The 18,513-nt window shown below is 37.6% G+C and overlaps 1 long non-coding RNA gene across 2 annotated transcripts in view; it reads left to right on the top strand.

The window, feature by feature from the left end:
• The window catches only part of LOC129531810 (uncharacterized), a 162,048-nt gene extending 150,623 nt beyond the window's left edge, over positions 1-11,425 (top strand). Inside the window, exon 4 of one of the 2 annotated variants that reach the window (XR_008677233.2) lies at positions 11,246-11,425. This is a non-coding gene — a long non-coding RNA (uncharacterized lncRNA). The remainder of the gene's footprint in view (positions 1-11,245) is intronic. The other variant, XR_008677234.1, reaches the window with a different exon arrangement.
• The last annotated feature ends 7,088 nt before the right edge of the window (positions 11,426-18,513 follow it).

The raw sequence follows: 18,513 nt of genomic DNA, 5'->3' as shown, positions 1-18,513 counted from the left end.
TAATTTGTTTGTATTTTTAGTACAGATGGGGTTTCACTGTGACCTCATGATCCGTCTGCCTTGGCCTCCCAAAGTGCTGGGATTACAGGCATGAGCCACTGTGCCTGGCCATGGAGGCTACATTCTTGACCCAATTGTCTGCAACCATCTCGAGAGCACATTCTGCTGCAAACCACAATGACAAAACTGTTTCTTGGCTCACTGGAGAATAAAGTGTGAGTTACTGAATCATTGACAGCATTGTGCTCTACTTCTAACAGGCTTCTTTTAGGAGGTTTGGCTAAGGAGATGTATGAACCCTGTGGTTACGGGGCACCCAAATGCATAGTTGTTCTATCTGCAAGATGACCAACAATCGTATTAGTTGTTTCTTTTTATTTTAATCCCCATAAGAAGAGTCATTAAAATAATGATTTGTGTATATTTTCTGCAGTATCTTTGCATAATGTTTATTATATTCCAATGCTTTATAAATATTGTCACATTTGCTTGGAAGAAGGGTATTGAGTAGGTCATTTAAAAGGTCAAGAGATAAGAAAAGATCATTATAACCTAACAACATGATTATTATTCTTTTATTATTTTTGATCATATGATACTAATATTTCTCAAACTGATACGTAAAGAAGAGCTTTTTTGCTCAAATTAATTTGAGGTATGCTATATAAAGTATATCTCTCAGACGTTCACAGTGCATATCAGTCTCTGGGAAGTTTAAATGGAAACTTTGATTTTATTTATGTTTTCATGTATTATTTGACCACAGAATTCTTATCACACAATACATTTTAATCCTTGGCAGAGCTAGTGTCCCTTAAGAAGTGCTTTGGGAAATCATGGTGTCATACTCTAGATAAGATATTACAGCTCTGGGAATTTGAAGGCCAGAACAATTATTTTTAACTGTGTAGGTGGGAAGGGAATCAAAAAATCTTCATGCAACGGTGACAGCTAATGAAATATGAAAATATTGTGAATCTTACTTAGAGCATAGAGCTGCTATGGTCATCATAGGAGAGGGTCCTACAAAGTACAGCTGATCTTTGAACAGCATGAGTTTGAACTGCATGGGTCCATTTAGATGCCAATTTTCTTTTCTTTTCTTTTTTTTGGGGGGGGGGTAGGGGGACGGAGTCTCACGCTGTGGCCCAGGCTGGAGTGCAATGGCGCAATCTCAGCTCACTGCAAGCTCTGCCTCCCAGATTCACGCCATTTTCCTGCCTCAGCCTCCCGAGTAGCTGGGACCACAGGCGCCCACCACCACGCCCCGCTAATTTTTTGTATTTTTAGTAGAGACGGGGTTTCACCATGTTAGCCAGGATGGTCTTGATCTCCTGACCACCTGATCCACCCGCCTCAGCCTCCCAAAGTGCTGGGATTACAGGTGTGAGCCACTGCACCCGGCCTAGATGCCAATTTTCTTCCATCTCTGCCACCTTTGAGACAGCAAGACCAACTCCCCCTCCTCCTCAGCCTACCCAACATGAAACCAACAAGGATGAAGACTTTTATGATGATCCACTTTCACTTAATGAATACTAAATATATTTTGTCTTCCATGTGATTTCTTAGTATTTTCTTTTCTCTAGCTTATTTCAAAGAATGTAGTATATAATACATATATCATGCAAATTATGTGTTAATAGACTGTTTATGTTATTGGTAAGGCTTCTGGTCAATAGTAGTTTATTAGTCATTAAGTTTTGGGGGAGTCAAAAGTTACACATAAATTTTCAACTGCACAGAGGATCAGAGTCCTTAGCCCCCACATTGTTCAAGGGTCAACTGGACTCGAAAAATTTTAGTAATTTTGGCCTTAAAAAAATGAATATTATTTCAGCAGTAAGAGACGCAGAGCTATTAGGATCCAGACCTCTCAATTTTACATCTTATCTCTGTCACTTGTTAGGTGTTTCTCGACCTCTTTTGCAAGTTGCTTAACTTCTCTATGACTTGTATAACTCCCCAGTTAAATGAGAGTAACCTAGGGTTAAATTATCTAATATACATAGAATGTGTATAATAATGTCTTCGGAGAGTTTTTCAACTTTGACATGATTGACTTTTTTGGCCAGTTAATTCTTTGTTTTAGGGGGTTGTCCTAGGACCCATGGCATCTGCCTACTTGATGCCACTAGCAGCTGCCAACTCCCCAAGTTGTGACAATCAAAAATGTCTTCAGACATTGCCAAATGTCCCATAGGGGGCAAAATTGCCTCTGGTTGAGAACTGCTGCCATAGAATAGTAATAATAATATAAAGGATGTAGTAAGACTTTAATATTCTTTTTGTTTACAGGAGAATTAATTGAATATCCATTTTTCCCTGAGCTAAGTATCAGTTCCACATATTTGACATCTTTGGTCCATCCCCTATTCTCTGTTAGCCTTTAATCCTGTGTTGAACAGGAATTAATTGGCACAAATTGAAAGATAGACTGATGATAAAGGGAAATTGTCCCTGCTGGAGAGAGCAGGAAAAGATAGTTATACAGTTTTTATGGAAGATGAATAGAGAATAAATTAGGCACATCTATGTGTATATATTTTACTAAGACAATAAAATAACTTAATGATTCCAGAGAGGAAAATTACGTAGGTATAAATGAGAGGGAAGCATTAAAAAATTGATACTCAGGCTTCATGACTGAGTTCAAGTTGTGACGAATGGATAGAGTCTCAGTGTCTTGTATAGAACTCCCATCTTTTGCTTAGTCTGGCTAAAGATTTGTCAGTTTTTATCTTTTCAAAAAACCAACTTTTATTTTCATTGATATTTTTTATTGTTTGCCTTGTTTCAATTTCATTTATTTCTGCTCTGATCTTTACTATTTATATTCCTCTACTAATTTTGGGTTTGGTTTGCGCTTTTCTTGTTTCAGAAGATGCATCACTATGTTGTTTATTTGAAGTTTTTTTTTTTTTTACTTTTTTGATGTAGGCACTTATAGCTATAAACTTTCCTCTTTGTATTGCTTTCACTGTATCCTACAGGCTTGGGTATGTTGTGTTTCCATTTGTTTAAAGGAATTTTTCAATTTCCTTCTTAATTTCTTCATTGACCCACTGGTCATTCAGGAGCATATTGTTTAATTTCCATGTGTTTGCATAGTTCCTAAAATTCATCTTGTTATCGAATTATAGCTTTATTCCATTATGGTCAGAAAAAAATGCTTGGTATTATTTCAGTTTTTTAAAATATTTGAAGACTTATTTTGTGTCCTAACACATGGTCTATCCTTGAGAATAATCCATTAATGAGGAGTTGACTGTATTTTTCAGCCATAGGATGAAATATTCTGTAAATATGCGTAGGTAATTTAGTCTATAGTGCAAAGTCCAATGTTTCCATGTTGATTTTCTGCCTGGAAGATCTGTTCAATGCCGAAAGTGGGGTGTTGAAGTCTCCATCTGTTATTGTATTGGTGTCTATCTCTTTAATTCTATTATTTGTTTTGTATATCTGGGTGCTTCAGTTTTGGGTGCATATGTATTTACAATTGTTGTATTCTCTTGCTGAATTGACCCCTTTATCATTACATAATGACCTTCTTTGTCTTTTTTCAATAGTTATGTCTTGAAATCTATTTTGTCGGTATAGGTGAAGTGTGTTTCTTGTAGGCAGTAGTTCACTGGGTCTTGTTTTTAATGTATTCAGTCATACTCTATGTATTTTGATCAGAGAGTTAGTCTGTTTGCATTCAATGTTATTATTGATAAGTAAGGACTTACTTTTGCCATTTTGTTATTTGTTTTCTTGTTGTCTTGTGGTCTTCGCTTCCTTCTTTCCTTCCTTTCTATTTTCATTTTAGTGAAGGTGATTTTCTCTGGTGGTCTGTTTTAATTTCTTGCTTTTTATATTTTTGTGTGTATCCATTGTATGATTTTCGATTGAGGTTACCATGAGGATTGTACATACTATGTTCTTGCCCATATTATAAATTGATGACAGTTTAACACTACATAAACTAACAAGCAAAGATAAAACTAATAAAAACGCTACACTTTTACTTTTTCCCCTTGCTTTTTAACATTTTGTTGTTCCAATTATATTTTATTGTACTATGTCTTGAAAAGTTTTCATTATTACATCACTATTTTGGATTGGGTCATTATTTAATCTTTCTACTCTATATATGAATAGTTTACACACCACAATTACAGTGTTATAACATTCTGTGTTTTTCTGTGTATTTACTGTTACCAGTGAGTTTTGTGCCTTCCGATAATTTTTTATTGCTCATTAACATCCTTTTCTTTCAGAGTGAAGAATTCCCTTTAGTATTTCATGTGGGGCAGGTCTGGTGTTGATGAAATTCCTCAGATTTTGTCTGAGAAAGTCTTCATTTCTTCTTCATATTTAAAGGATATTTTTGCCAAATCTACTATTCTAGGGTAAATTTTATTTTCCTTCAGCCTTTAAATATGCCATGCCAGTGTCCCCTGACTTGTAAGGTTTCCACTGAAAAGTCTGCTGCCAGACATATTGGAGATCCATTGTATGTTGTTATTTGTTTCTTTTCTCTTGCTTCTTTTAGAATTCTTTCTTCATCCTGGGCATTTGAGAGTTTGATTATTAAATAGATTGAGGTAGACTTATTTGGGTTAAATCTGCTTGCTGTTCTATAACCTTGTACTTGAATATTGATACTTTCTCTAGGTTTCAGAAGCTCTGTGTTGTTATTCTTTGAATACGCTTTCTACCCAGATCTATCTCTTTCTACATCCTCTTTAGGGCCTCCTTAGATTTGCCTATTTGAGTCTATTTTCTAGGTCTTGTAGGTCTGCTTTAATTCTTTTTTATTATTTTTTCTTTTGTCCCCTCTGTGTGTTTTCAAATAGCCTGTCTTGAAGCTCACTAATTCTTTCTTTTGTTTGATCAATTCTGTTATTAAGAGACTCCAAAGCATTTTTCAGTATATCACTTGCATTTTTCAACTCCAGAGTTTCTACTTGATTCTTTTTAACTATTTCAATCTATTTGTTAAGTTTATCAGATAGAATTCTGAATTTCTTCTCTGTGCTATCTTGGATTTTGTTGTGTTTCCTCAAAACAGCTATTTTGAATTCTCCATCTAAAAGGTTACATGTCTCAGTTTCTGCAGGATTGGTTCCAGGTGCCTTATTTAGTTTGCATAGCAAGGCCATGTTTTCCTGGAAGCTGTTGATGCTTGTGGATGTTTGTTGGTTTCTGGGCACTGAAGAGTTAGGTACTTATTGTAGTCTTCACAGTTTAGTTTGTTTGTACGCATCCTTCTTGGGTATGATTTCCAGGTATTCGAAGGGACTTGGGTGTTGTGATCTGTCTTTGGTCACTGTAGCCATATCTGCATTAGGAGGCACCCCAAGCCTCAGACTCATGGATATACCATCTTGGTGGTCTTGGGTAAGATTTGGAATTCCCTGGATTACCAGTCAGAGACTCTTGTTCTCTTCCTTTACTTTTTCCCAATCAGCGAAAGTACCTGTCTGTGCTGAGCTGCCTGGAGCTTGGGAAGGGGTGACACAGGCACCCCTGTGACTACCACCCTTAGGACTGTGCTAGATCAGAGCTGAAGCCAGCACAGCACTGGGGTCTTACCCATGGCCTGTGGTAACCACTGCCTGGCTACTGCTTATGTTTTGCTCAAGGCCCTCGAGCTCCTTAATCAGTAGGTGGTGAAGCCAGCCAGGCTTGTGTCCTTCCCTTTAGGGTGGTAAAATTTCCACAGGCCTGGGGTGTCTAAAGATGCCATCCACAGGCAGGGCCTGGAGTCAGAAACCTTAGGAATCTATTTTGTGCTCTATTCTACTGCAGCTGATTGGCATCCCAGGCACAAGACAAAGTCCTTTCCACTCTTCCCTCTCCTTTCCTCAAGCAGAGAAGTCTTTCCCTGTGGCCACCGCCACCCCAGGCCTGCCGTAAGTACTGCCTGGCTACCACTGATATTTATTCAAGGCCCAAGGGCTCTTCAGTCAGCTTGTGGTAAACGCTGCTAGGCCTGGGACTCACTCTTCAGGGTAGTGGGCTCCCCTCCAGCCTAGGGCATGTCAAGAAATGCCATCCAAGAGCCAAGGCCTAGAACTGGGAGCCCAAGAGTTTGCTTGGTGCTCTTCTTTACTATGGCTGAGCTGGTACCTAAGCTGCAAGACAACATCCCCTTACTCTTCCCTCTCTTTTTCTCAAGCAGGAAAAGGCCCTCCTCTTAGCCAACACAGCTGAGAATGTGTGGGTTCACTCCTGATGCAGACATGTCTGTGAATTTTATCTAAGGTCCTTGGCAAGTATTGTCCGGGCACCACTGCTGATTATTCAGGGCCCAAGGGCTCTTTATTTAGCAAGTGATGAATCCTGCCAGAATTTGGTCCTTCTCTTCAAGGCAGTGTGTTCCTTTCTGGCCCAGATTGTGTCTAGAAATTTCATCTGGAAACTAGGATCTGGAATGGGGACCTCAGAATTCTGCCTGGTGCCCTATCCTACGGTGACTGAGCTGACAAGTTGCAAGACAAAGTCCTCTTTACTCTTCCTCTCCTCTCTTTAAGCAGAGGGAAGGACCCTCTCCCAGATCCGTGAGCTTTACTGCTTGAGGTTGTGGGAGTGGTGGCCTAAGGACCCCCTTGGCCACCCTAGCTGGTATCTTCTTAGGTCACGTGCTCCCCAAGTCCACCGGCTCTGAGCCGAGCATAACACTGGGACTTGCCCAGGAATTTCAGTCTTTGTGGCCTAGACTGCTTTTCAAGTTTATTTAGGACCCCAGAGCACTTTAGTCGACGGTGGCAAGGCTTGGTGGAACTCAGGTTCCAACCACTGAAATGGGCAGTTTCTCTCTGGCTAGGGCTGGTCTAAATGCTTTCTCTGTGTGTGCTGGCTGAGTTCTGCCCTCTGTTGCTTTCCACTGTAACAGGGCAACACTGAGTTTCAGTGCAAAGTCCCACAATCATGGCACTCTTCCTCCCCCAAGGGCACAGATTCTGTCTCAGCACCATGCAGCCACTGCTGGGGGATGGCAGAGGGGTAGCATCAGCAATTCAAGAGTGTCTTTCCTACCTTCTTCAGTGCCTCTTTCCTTGATATGAAATTAAAACCAGGTACTGTGATAACCTGCCTGGTTTTTGCCTCGCAGGAAGGTGCTTTTATATATGGACAGCTGTTCAATTTGGCATTCCTGCAGGGAGGGCTGTCAGTGGAGGCTTCTATTCAGTCGTCTTGCTCTGCCTCCGTTTGTATAGAACTCAGATAGGTTATAACTAAAGCTGTTGGGACATTAAAAACATAATTGACATATTTTAGCCCTGGATATTCATCCTTCAGTTTTAGGTGTTGGCAAGTGGCTGGAGAATATTGGCGATTAGTCCTTCTTCAACTGTCATAATAAAAAATACTTATGAGAGCTCTAGGAAGTTTACTTCCCAGGAATAAATAGTGTGTTTAATTATATCTAATATTTACTTTGTTTTTCATGATTTATTTTAATTTAGTTTCAAAACTTTCCCAGAGTCAATACCTTAGCTTTTTATTTTTTGTAGAGAATAAGATGCTTTGTGTAACAAACAAAAATGAGCAAGCAAAAATGACTTCAGTGTAGCTTGGCTAAATAGCATGGGGAAAAATGGCTTAAATTTTTGGATTTGAAACACTGTAATTTCCATTTTCTGTTTCAAACTGTGCAGCAGAGGAATAAACAGGGTCCCAAATTTCTTATGATGTGGCTGCCAATAACCTGGATGATCTTGGGTATGTCATTATCTTTCTGAGTCTCAACGACTTGAAATATAAAAGGAAAAGGCTAAATTAAGTCATCTCTGTGGTCCTGCGAGTTCAAACATTCTGTGATTCTGAAGATGAAATCTCTCTTTTATAGATCTACATTTATGTCAAGGAAAATGTCATTGTGAATTTTTCATCATCACAGCAAAAAATGTGAAGTAGATGATTGAGCAATACATGTGTGTATCATGATGCAACCAGTCATCCCTTATTTATACAAATCTTGCAAGATACACGACAGTCAAAAGCCTTTCTATATTCAAGTATAAAAAAATCTATAAAATTATATTCGACTGGTTAGCAGCTTGTGCCTGGGGTTTTTATAGAGTTATATTTCTTTTCTGTGTTCAGAGAAGGGTTTTCTAAATGAACATAAGATATGGGACACTTTACTTGGCAGTATCTTTTAAACTGAGGGCTAAAATTATTAAAATATAGCTCATGATTTATTCCCTTTATTTGTTTCATTAAGCCTGGTTTTTATTTTCTCAGAAAATAATATATATTTTGTCATCATAGAAATGAGTTTCAAATAGGAACAAGGAATGAGATTACAGATTTAGCCCACATGCAACAAATCTGACGTATGAAAACCTAAATTATTCATTTTTGCCCAAATATTTATAAATATGAATTTATTCCTCAAGAATCATATTACTATAGACCATTTAACCTGATATGCATTCATTCATTTATAATTAAAACAAATTCAATTTATACACAATTTTTAGGATTTCATTTATTGCTTAAAGTCAACTTAATGTATTTAAGCAACTTTTGATTTTTTAAATGAAACTGCAAGTAAAATTTCCATTTGATGAGGTGAGAGAATTGCTTCAGCCCAGGAGATCAAAGTTGCAGTGAGCTATGATCGTGCTGCACTCCAGCCATATGTGACAGAGCAAAACCTTGTCTTAAATATATGTGTATATTTAAGACAAAAACCTTAAATATATATATATATTTAAGACAAAAACCTATATGTAAGACAAAACCTTGTCTCAAATATATATATTTGAGAGTTGTAATTGCATTGAACTTGAAAAATAATGCAAAATGAGGGGACAAATAAAAGTTAAAAAAATTAGGTTAATATGAAACAATAAAAGAACTACTGTTTCCATCTAAAACTTTGAAGCTGAATAGACTAAGAAAAAATAAATACAAAATCAAAATGGTGGCCTGATTTTGGAATTTAAGGATTAAGAAAGGGATCCCCTTGCTCAACGTGCCCCTCTTTTTCTGTCTCCTACCCACCACACGTTTATAATTGGGAGCAATAGGTTTATTTACATTTTGTTTCCCACATGGGAGAAACTGAAATCTGGAAGTTCTGTGAAGATTTTGCTACACTAGGGATTCAGATAGGATTGCTCAGCTGATAATGCTGAGTTTCCAGAATGGTAAACTTCATATTGGCCTACATCTCCATAAAAATGTATTTAAGAAATTGAACATTCTTTGTGTTTGGGGTCATGAGGGTTCTAAAGATGAAAAAGAAGAACTGATTCATTTTACACCTACCTTGAGCTTAACACTGTGTTAGTCACTTTATGTGTAAGGCTGATAATATTTTCTGTATTTCACTGAATCAGACATTAAAACCCCTTTATATGCCTAGTGTTCCATTATAGGAACGCTAAGCATGTGGGAGTTATTTATATCCAACTGCTCAAAGTCATCAGCAAGGTCTGATTGCAAAAATTCAAAAAATTGCAACCTCAGGCATAAACGGGTTAATGCCTGGCAAGTATAGCAACCTGGCCTCAAACCCAACCATCAGATTTAATACATCATCTCTTGTCATATACTAACTCCCTAAAATATAGTCATAGTCTACAGGTTGCTTATCTGCTGGTGTTTTCTTATGATTGCAGAAAAATTAACACTTGTGGGTGTGGTAATTAACATTAGGGAAATATAAAATGGTGTTGGAGGAGATCAGGGTAGGAAATGATTGTATTTAATGGAGCAACTGAAAAGTCTTCGTGGGAAAAATAGTATTTGAGACCAGTTCTCAAGAAATGAGAGAATTTTAACAAGTGGAGATAGGCTCGGGGGGATTCTAGAAGAAAGGAAGGACTCAGCTAAAATTACATAGGCAAGAAAGTACAAAAGTAATCAAGAAAAAGAAATCAGAGTTTTATGGAGGTTTTAAAGTAAAAAAAAACCCAAGGAGTTATTAAATACTAAGAAAGTGTTTAGTTTAAAAGACATTTAAAGAGGATATCGGATTGAAGTATTATTTTAAAGGACTTTGAGGAAAGTTGTGACTAGTGAAGAAAGATTAATGTTGCCTCACAAAGAGACCAAAAGTACAGAGCTCAATTAGGAAATAATTATAATAGACCAAATAGATGTGGGTCTTGGCAACTGATTGTATGTGACAGCATAAGAGAGGTGTTAGAGACACTTTTCTTGTGTTGTTTTCTGTTCTTTTCTTTTTAACTACTAAAATACTACTTCCTTTTCTACTAGTTAGTAGTTTCTTATATTAAAGTTTCCCTGATCAAATTACTGGTGTGGTTTCTGTCTCTGACAGGATTCTCGCAGACACATTATTGTTCTACATATAATAGATATCACATAGATGTAGCATTGGGTAAATTCAGAGTGTGCCTTCTAAATGTTGGTATATTTTCTTTTCCAAGCACTAGCAATTTATCGTCATGCAGCAGAATCTACCTCCAAATTTAGTCCAAGAACCCGTTACCCAAGTATATGCTGAAATAAAAACAAACACCATAAAATTCCTCTAGTGAAATGAATTTGAAAAATGTATAAAAATATTTTTTCTCTCCTGCAACAGGCATATTAAAGAAACAAATATTTGAATAAGAACAAGATAGAATAAAAAGAACTTAAGATTTAACTGTGATTTGTTGAAATTGTATGATCTAAGATAGATAAATCATCAGATGAAGAAATCAAACAGAAAATATGTTTTGTCAATCCTCTATGTCCACACTAGTGAAGAGAAATAAAAATATTGGTTAGTTCTTGGAGAAATTATTGTTTTTTTCTAGAGACATCGCCCAGGGACATTCTAAGATCTAGACCAGAGGTAAGAAATTATGGCTACAGGTTAACCTCCTGTTTTGTAAATAGAACTCTAAAGACAATTTACATGTTGTTTATACCTGCTTTTGCTTCACAGTGCAGAACAGAGTAGTTGTGACAGGGACCACATTATCCCCAAAGTCTCAAATATTTACTCTCTGTTCCTTCAGGGAAGTTTACCAACCCTGGAGAACATCAGCTCTCCCTTTCTTCCCTCTTTGCAATTGAAGCTTGAAAGAAGCTAAACAAATGGACATGGATGTGTTTCAATAAAACTTTATTTACAAAAACCAGCTGCAGGCTAGATTCGGCTTAGAGGCTTTAGTTTGCTGACTCTTCTAGAGCAGAGTATGTAGGTAATAAATATTTACTGAACAAATGAAAAAAATGGATTGTTTTTACATTCTAAAATTGCCTGCACGTTCTCTTCTTTTTTCAGTGTGTGTGGTATCTAGACGAGATGCATGGTGATGACTGGAGACTGGGAATGATGAATGACTTAGGAAACCTCTGGAGGGTGCCTGCTTTGTGGCCATAAACCACTGTGCCCATGTGGAAAACATTGCAGTCCTGGGGCAGAAGATAAACTTCATGCTTGATAAAAAAAAACAACCAGAAGGTAAGGTTTTCTTCTGGTGTGCTGTAGTCTTTAGTCTTCTTCTGTTTTCCATTCCCATTGGCAGTTCAAAGATGTCCTTAATCCATCATATGCCTCTTGAATGTGTGCCGTGGGTTTACTGTCATGATGAAAAACTACTTCATGAACTTAGTGAAGGAACTCGGGATTGAGTCCGAGCTGCTTACATAGCTTCTGGGGAAAATTCACCCAAATGTGGGGGAAGCAATCCAAGAGGCACTTCAAGTATTTGTTTTGAAATAAAAATATTGACAGTGGTACATATTTTTTTTTCCAAAGGTGTTTGTTATTCCATAAATCCAGATAGGTGAATTTCATTAGCGAACTTCAGATCACTAATTTGATGATGCTACCTCTGTTATGTCTCAAATCTGCCCCTGCACCTCTATCCTACTGCTGCTAGTATAATTCAGACCCTCTCCCCTGAACTGTTACCTTAGACTCCTCATGTCTCTAATTGTTTTACCTTTCTCAGCTAGATTAATCTTCCTGAAGCACAAATCCAATCATGTCAATATTTTTCTCAGAAACAAAATAATATCCCTTTGCCTGGAGAATAAAGTCTAATCTTAGCCGGTTAACTCACCTCCGGCTCCATTTATCTCCACCATTCATTACCTCTCCTGCTTATAACCAATTACTGTCATACCTCAGAGACATGATGGGTTCAGTTCCAAACCACCACAATAAGGTGAATATCTCAATAAAGCAAGTCACACAATTGTTTTGGTTTCTCAGTGCATATAAAAGTTATATGTACATTGTAGCTTATTAGGGTACAATTGAATTATGTCTAAAAAAATCTATATACCTTAATTTAATAAAAACTAGCATATTACTAAAAAATGCTAACAATCATTTGAACCTTCAGCAAAGTATAAACTTTTTGCCAGTCTTGCCTTAATGTTGATGGCTGCTGACTAGTCAGAGAAAATGATTGCTGAGGGTTGGAGTGGCTGTGGCAATTTCTTAAAATAAAACAATGAAATTTGCTGCATCAATTGACTCTTCCTTTCACAAAAGATTTCCCTGTAGCACGTGATGCTGTGTGATAGCATTTTACCCACAGAAGAACTTCTTTGAAAATTGGAGTCAGTCTTCTCAAACCCTTATGCTTCAACTTAAAGTCACTAGCTGCATTAACCCTTGCTAATAAGAGAGTCAGCCTGTCTTTGAAGTTTGAAGCCAGGCATTGACTTCGCTCTAGCTATCAAAGTCATAGACGGCATGTTCTTCCATTTTAAGGTGGTTTCAGTTGCATGAAAAAACTTGTTTAGTGTAGCCAGCTTCATCAATGATCTTAGCGAGATCTGGATAACTTGCTGTAGCTTCTACATCTGCATCGTCTGCCTCATCTTGAATTTTTATGTTATGAACAGGGCTTCTTTTCTTAAACCTCATAAACCAACTTCTGTTAGTGTCGGACTTTTTTTCTGCAGCTTTCTTCCCTCTTTCAATCTTCAGAGAACTGAAGAGAGTTAGGGTCTTGCTTTTGATTAGGCTTTGGCTTAAGGGAATGTTGTGGCTGGTTTGAACTTCTATCGACATGGCGAGTGACCATGGCCCGTGACACAGACCTCAGGAAGTCCTCAGAACATGTGCCCAGGGTGGTCGGGGTGCAGCTTAGTTTTATACATTTTAGAGAGGCATGAGACACCAATCAAATACATTTAAGAAACACATTGGTTTGGTCCAGAAAGGCAGGACACCTCAAAGTAGGGAGGGGTGGGAGGAAGGGGGTGGCTTCCAGGCTATCGGTAAATTTAAACATTTTCTGGTTGGCAATTGGTTGCGTTTGTCTAAAGACCTGGAATCCATAGAAAGGGAAAGTTCAGGTTAAGATAAAAGATTTGGAGACCAAAGTTCTTTCGAAGTCTTATAATGGCTGCCCTTAGAGACAATAGATGACAAAGTTTCCTATTCAGATCTTAGTTAATCTCTTTAGGATTGGGAGAGTCTGGAAGAAAAAGAACTAGCTATGTTAATAGAGATTCTTTATAGATGCAAATTTTCCCCCCAAAGAACACCTTTGCAGGGCCATTTCAAAATAAGGCAAATAAACATGTTTTGGGGTGAACTATTTTGATTTTTTTCCTTGTCTCATAATGTTATGCCAGAGTCGGGTTGGAAAGTAAGTCACGATATATAAGGTTCAATAAAACCTATCTGATGAGAATTTATGATTTGTAGGGCATGATTCCCCAGACCCCTTAGACAGGCATTTGGGCAAGATAAAAAAAAAAATCAGAGTTGGCTGGGCATGGTGGCTCACACCTGTAATCCCAGCACTTTGGGAGGTCTAGTTGGGTGGATCACAAGGTCAGGAGTTGGAGACCAGCCTGGCCCACATAGTGAAACCCTGTCTCTACTAAAAATACAAAAATTAGCCGGGCGTGGTGTCTTGCACTTGTAGTGCCAGCTACGTGGGAGGCTGAGGCAGGAGAATTGCTTGAACGCAGGAGGCGGAGGTTGCAGTGAGCTGAGATCGTGCCACTACACTCCAGCTTGGGCAACAGAGTGAGACTTCATCTCAAAAAAAAAAAAAAAAAAAAAAAAATCAGAGTTTAGTCCTCACAGACCACTAAAACTTCTTTCATATCAGCAAGAAGGCTGTTTTACTTTCTTACCATGTATATTCATTGGAATAGCGCTTTTAATTTCCTTCAAGAACTTTACCTTTGCATTTACAACTTGGCTGTTTGGCACAAAAGGCCAACCTTTGGGCCTACTATGGCTTTAGAAATGCCTTCCTCACTAAGATTAATTATTTCTAGCTTTTGATTTAAAGTGAGAGACCTGCGACTTTTCTTTTCACTTGAGAACTTAGAGACCATGTAGTTATTAATTGGCCTAATTTAAATATTTTTATGACTCAGGGAACAGGGAGGTCCAAAAGAGAAAGAGAGATGGGGGAGCAGCCTGTTGGTGGAGCAGTCAGAACACACACAACATTTACTACATTTACCATGTTGCTTGGGCATGGTTTGTATCACCCCAAACCAATTATTATAATAACTTCAAAAATCATTGATCACAGAGCACCATAAAGGACATAAAACAATGAAAAAGTTTAAAATTTTGCAAGAATTAGCAAAATGTGATGCAGAGACACAAAGTGAACATATGCTGTTGTAAAAATGGTGCCGATAGACTTTCTTGATGCAAGGTTGGCACAAACCCTTAATTTGTTAAAAAAACAAAACAAGAAACTATTATCGAAAGTGCAGTAAAGTGAAGCACAATAAAAGGAGATGCTCCTGTACTTCCTTTCATGGAAGGTGGCCAGATAAAATACAGGAAATCCACTTAATTTGAATTTTATGTAATAAATGGGTAATTTTTTAGGATAAATATATCTCAAATATTGTGTGAGAAATATTCAGAGGAAAAAAGTATTCATTATTTATCTGAAATTTAAACTCAGCTGGGTGTCCTGTATATTTATTTGCTAAATCTGACAACCCTACTTTCATGTCTACCATGTTTACCGGATTAAAATAATCTTTGTTCTTGGCTGGGCATGTTGGATCACACCTGTAATCCTAACATTTTGGGAGGCTGAGGCAGGTGGATCACTTGAGGTCAGGAGTTGGAGACCAGCCCGGCCAACATGGTGAAACCTCTTCTCTACTAAAAATACAAAAAATTATCTTGGTGGAGTGGTGCCCATCTGTAATCCCAGCTACTGGGGAGGCTGAGGCAGGAGAATCGCTTGAGCAATTGAGGTAGCAGTGAACGGAGATGACGCCACTGCCTTCCAGCCTGGGTGAAAGGGTGAGACTACCTCTCAACCAACAACAAAAAAAAAATTCTTTGTTCTCTTGTTCTCTATATGTACCTCATGATTTTCAGCTGTTCTGATTTGGCCAGAATTACCCCCTAACTACCTAGATGCCATAAATAAAAGTATAGGGCATAGTGCATCAACACCCCTTTTGCAAAGTTGACGTGATGTAGAGGAAAGGATATAGATGGGAGAGCAGGAGATATACTTTGATTATCGTCATGACTTCAAGTTGGCCAGCTCGGTGACTTTAGAACAAATGACTTAGTTCATCTAGCCTTCAGTTTCTTCATCTGCACAGTGAGGATAATAACACCAACTTCACATGATTGTTTTTAGAATTAAGCGTGAAACTTTAAAAAATCTTTATAAAAACATATAGCTCAATGAAGCACTTCAATAAATGACAGCACGTTATTGATTTTATCCTCATATCAGCGCTTCACAAACTTGAGAACCCTCAATGTACCCACCCCCAAAACATATCTGTGGATTCCAATGTAAGAAGTACTTCATTAAATAGTTCAATATAAAAGTGGTTACTGTAGATGATCATTTCATATCTTATAACCGTAAATGCTAATCAGACTTAAGCAATGAAACTCGGTGGCAAAACAAGGTCACTAGGTATTTATCTAGATAATCCAGAATAGAATTTTATTTTTAGATTCTCAACAAAAACAAAATATTTTAAAACTGTCATAAAAAAACTTTATGGAGTCACAAGAATATACCAACAGATCCTCATTACAGAAACACTGTAGTGTATCATACTTGTACACGTGCTTTATTCTCTACTAGACAGATTGTCTTTGGAAAGGCTACATTTTTGGGGTCTCTGTTTCTTCTCCATGGATTCTTCTGCAGAGTGGAATGTTATACTGAGGACAGGAGGGCTAATTAACTAAACAGATAAATACTGACCTTTTGATGAATTCAGAAGTATAGGCTTTAAGTGGTGACTTATGTGTATGTTCAGCCAATTTACCACTGCATTAAAAGCCCCTTCTTGATATTTTATTCATTTCATCTCTGCTAGGTAGGAAACGTGTTATGTGGCTTTGGTCGTGGTATACTGGACATCTCACCTGGCTGGCGCGTACTGAGTCAACCACATTTTCTCTCGCAGGATACAGAAATTGTTGTTAGTCTCTGGTGGGTGCTTAAAATGAAAGTTGTTCTCTGGCTCCCACAGGGCATCTGAATTCTGCTGGGAAAAGCAGAGAAAACTGTCTGCAGAGGGTGATAGTAATGCAGTAGTTACTGAATATAAGTATGGAGAAATTGCAAAGTAACATTATGACCTGGCTTTCTGCTTTTTGATAGAGTCCCTTATGGGAATAAAGTGGTCATAACTTCTATTTTTGTTTAAGGGAATTTGAAGCAATTTTTTATTACAACCAAATAATCAAATGAAGACACCTGGGTCAAAATTGGAACTGGACTATACCTGTCAAGAGAGTTGCATGGAATAGTGAGGAACACCTGTGGGCAGTGTAAATTTTAGAGCAGGTGGTATGCATAGTGCTGCATCTTCACGGAGGAAGCTAATGGAGAGTGAGTGGGAATGGTAGATGGGTAAGAGAAAGGACCACTGATTGGCTGAGTGGCCATCAAAACACTTGGAGAAATTGTCTAATGAAATTTTTACTCGGTCGTAGTATACAGTCTGTACCCTCACTTTCCTTTTCCCATGAAATGCTTGGAAAAGTTATAATATTTACTAAATTTTGAAATGTCTTATATTTTTAAAATAATGAATATGCAGGACAAATAAGTTAGAGGGTGAGGTTGAAGCCTGGTTTGACTAAATGTAGCAATGGGGCCCAGAGTTGGGTTTCAAATATCGTAGGCTGTTGCTTCAGTTTTCATTTGAAGAAAGGGTTTTGCTGATGACATTTTTTTCATGAAACCAGTATAGAAAGAGCCTTGGATGAGGAATTAAAAGATATGGATTAACATCCACGATCCCTCACTTTTTTGTTGCATCTCAGGTTATGTTACTGATAGAGTAATCCTGAAAAATATTAGAGGGTTTTTATAAAGCCTGAATATTATTTTTAAAAAGATGAAAGCAGTTTGTAAACTGTAAAAGACTAAAGAGGGAAATGATGACATTATTTCATTATTGCCTCATTGTTTATTTCATCATTACCTCTTATTGTTTAAGAAGTAAAAGATAACATCAGCAGTTTATTTCCATTAGGGATTCAATCAAAAAGTAGAAAGCCAGGGCACAATGTTACTTTGCAATTTCTCTACATTCAAAGACTAAAGAGGTAAAAGATGACAATGTTTAGGCTTACAATTTAGATTTGAGCTGTTTTGTTTATTTTTACAATGCATATCTCAGTAACATAGGAGGAGTCTATAAGTTGTTGAATGAGTGAATCTAGGCTTCAAGGTCACATATATGTTATTACATACAGTCTGCCCTCTATATCTGTGGGTTCTGCATCTGTAGATTTAACCAAGATTGAAAATACTTGGAAAAAAAGAACAGTAAAAAATAACAATACAATAATAAAGTATAACAACTACTTACGTCGCATTTAGATTGTATTAGGTATTATAAGTAATATAGATGTAATTTAAAGAGTACAGGATACAATAAATTAGCCAGGTGTGGTGGTGTGTGCCTGTAATCCCAGCTACTTGGGAGGCTGGGGCAGGAGAATCATGTGAACCCGGGAGATGGAGGTTGCAGTGAGCCAATTTGGTGTCATTGCACTTCAGCCCAGGCAACAGTGCAAGACTCCATCTCAAAAAAAAAAAAAAAAAAGTACACAAAAATGTGTGTAGGTTCCATGCAAATCCTATGCCATTTTATACAAGGTACCTAGCATCTGTGAGTTTTGGTATCCATAGTGGTCCTGGAGCCAGTTCCCAGGGGATACAGAGGGACAACTAGACATATAAGTCAATCTCAAGGTATTCATTGACAAAGAGTATACAAACTGTCCTTGTCTACTGTGGAACAAAGGACAGAAAATAGCAACAGAAATGATATAGGTTAGAGTCACATCTGAGAGTTCAAATGATACTCGACAGTAGAATGGTAGCAGAGAAACAAGGGATATCCTTTCTCTAGAAGAGATTCTGTTCTCCTTGGAGCAATTTAAGGCTAATCTTGATGTGCTTGAAAATCTCTCAACATGTTTTTTTCTATCCCTTTAATTTTAGGATTGAAAGGAACCCAAAATCTTTTTTACTGCTGGGATAGACATTGATGTCTTCTGTATGGGTTTAGATAACACTGATGCAGTAGAAAGTGTCCAACAAACAC

Source organism: Gorilla gorilla, chromosome 12 (genome assembly GCF_029281585.2).
Source record: "Gorilla gorilla gorilla isolate KB3781 chromosome 12, NHGRI_mGorGor1-v2.1_pri, whole genome shotgun sequence".
Classification (NCBI taxonomy): domain Eukaryota; kingdom Metazoa; phylum Chordata; class Mammalia; order Primates; family Hominidae; genus Gorilla; species Gorilla gorilla.
Note: the sequence above shows the minus strand (reverse complement) of the source record. Positions and strands in the feature narration are given on the sequence as shown.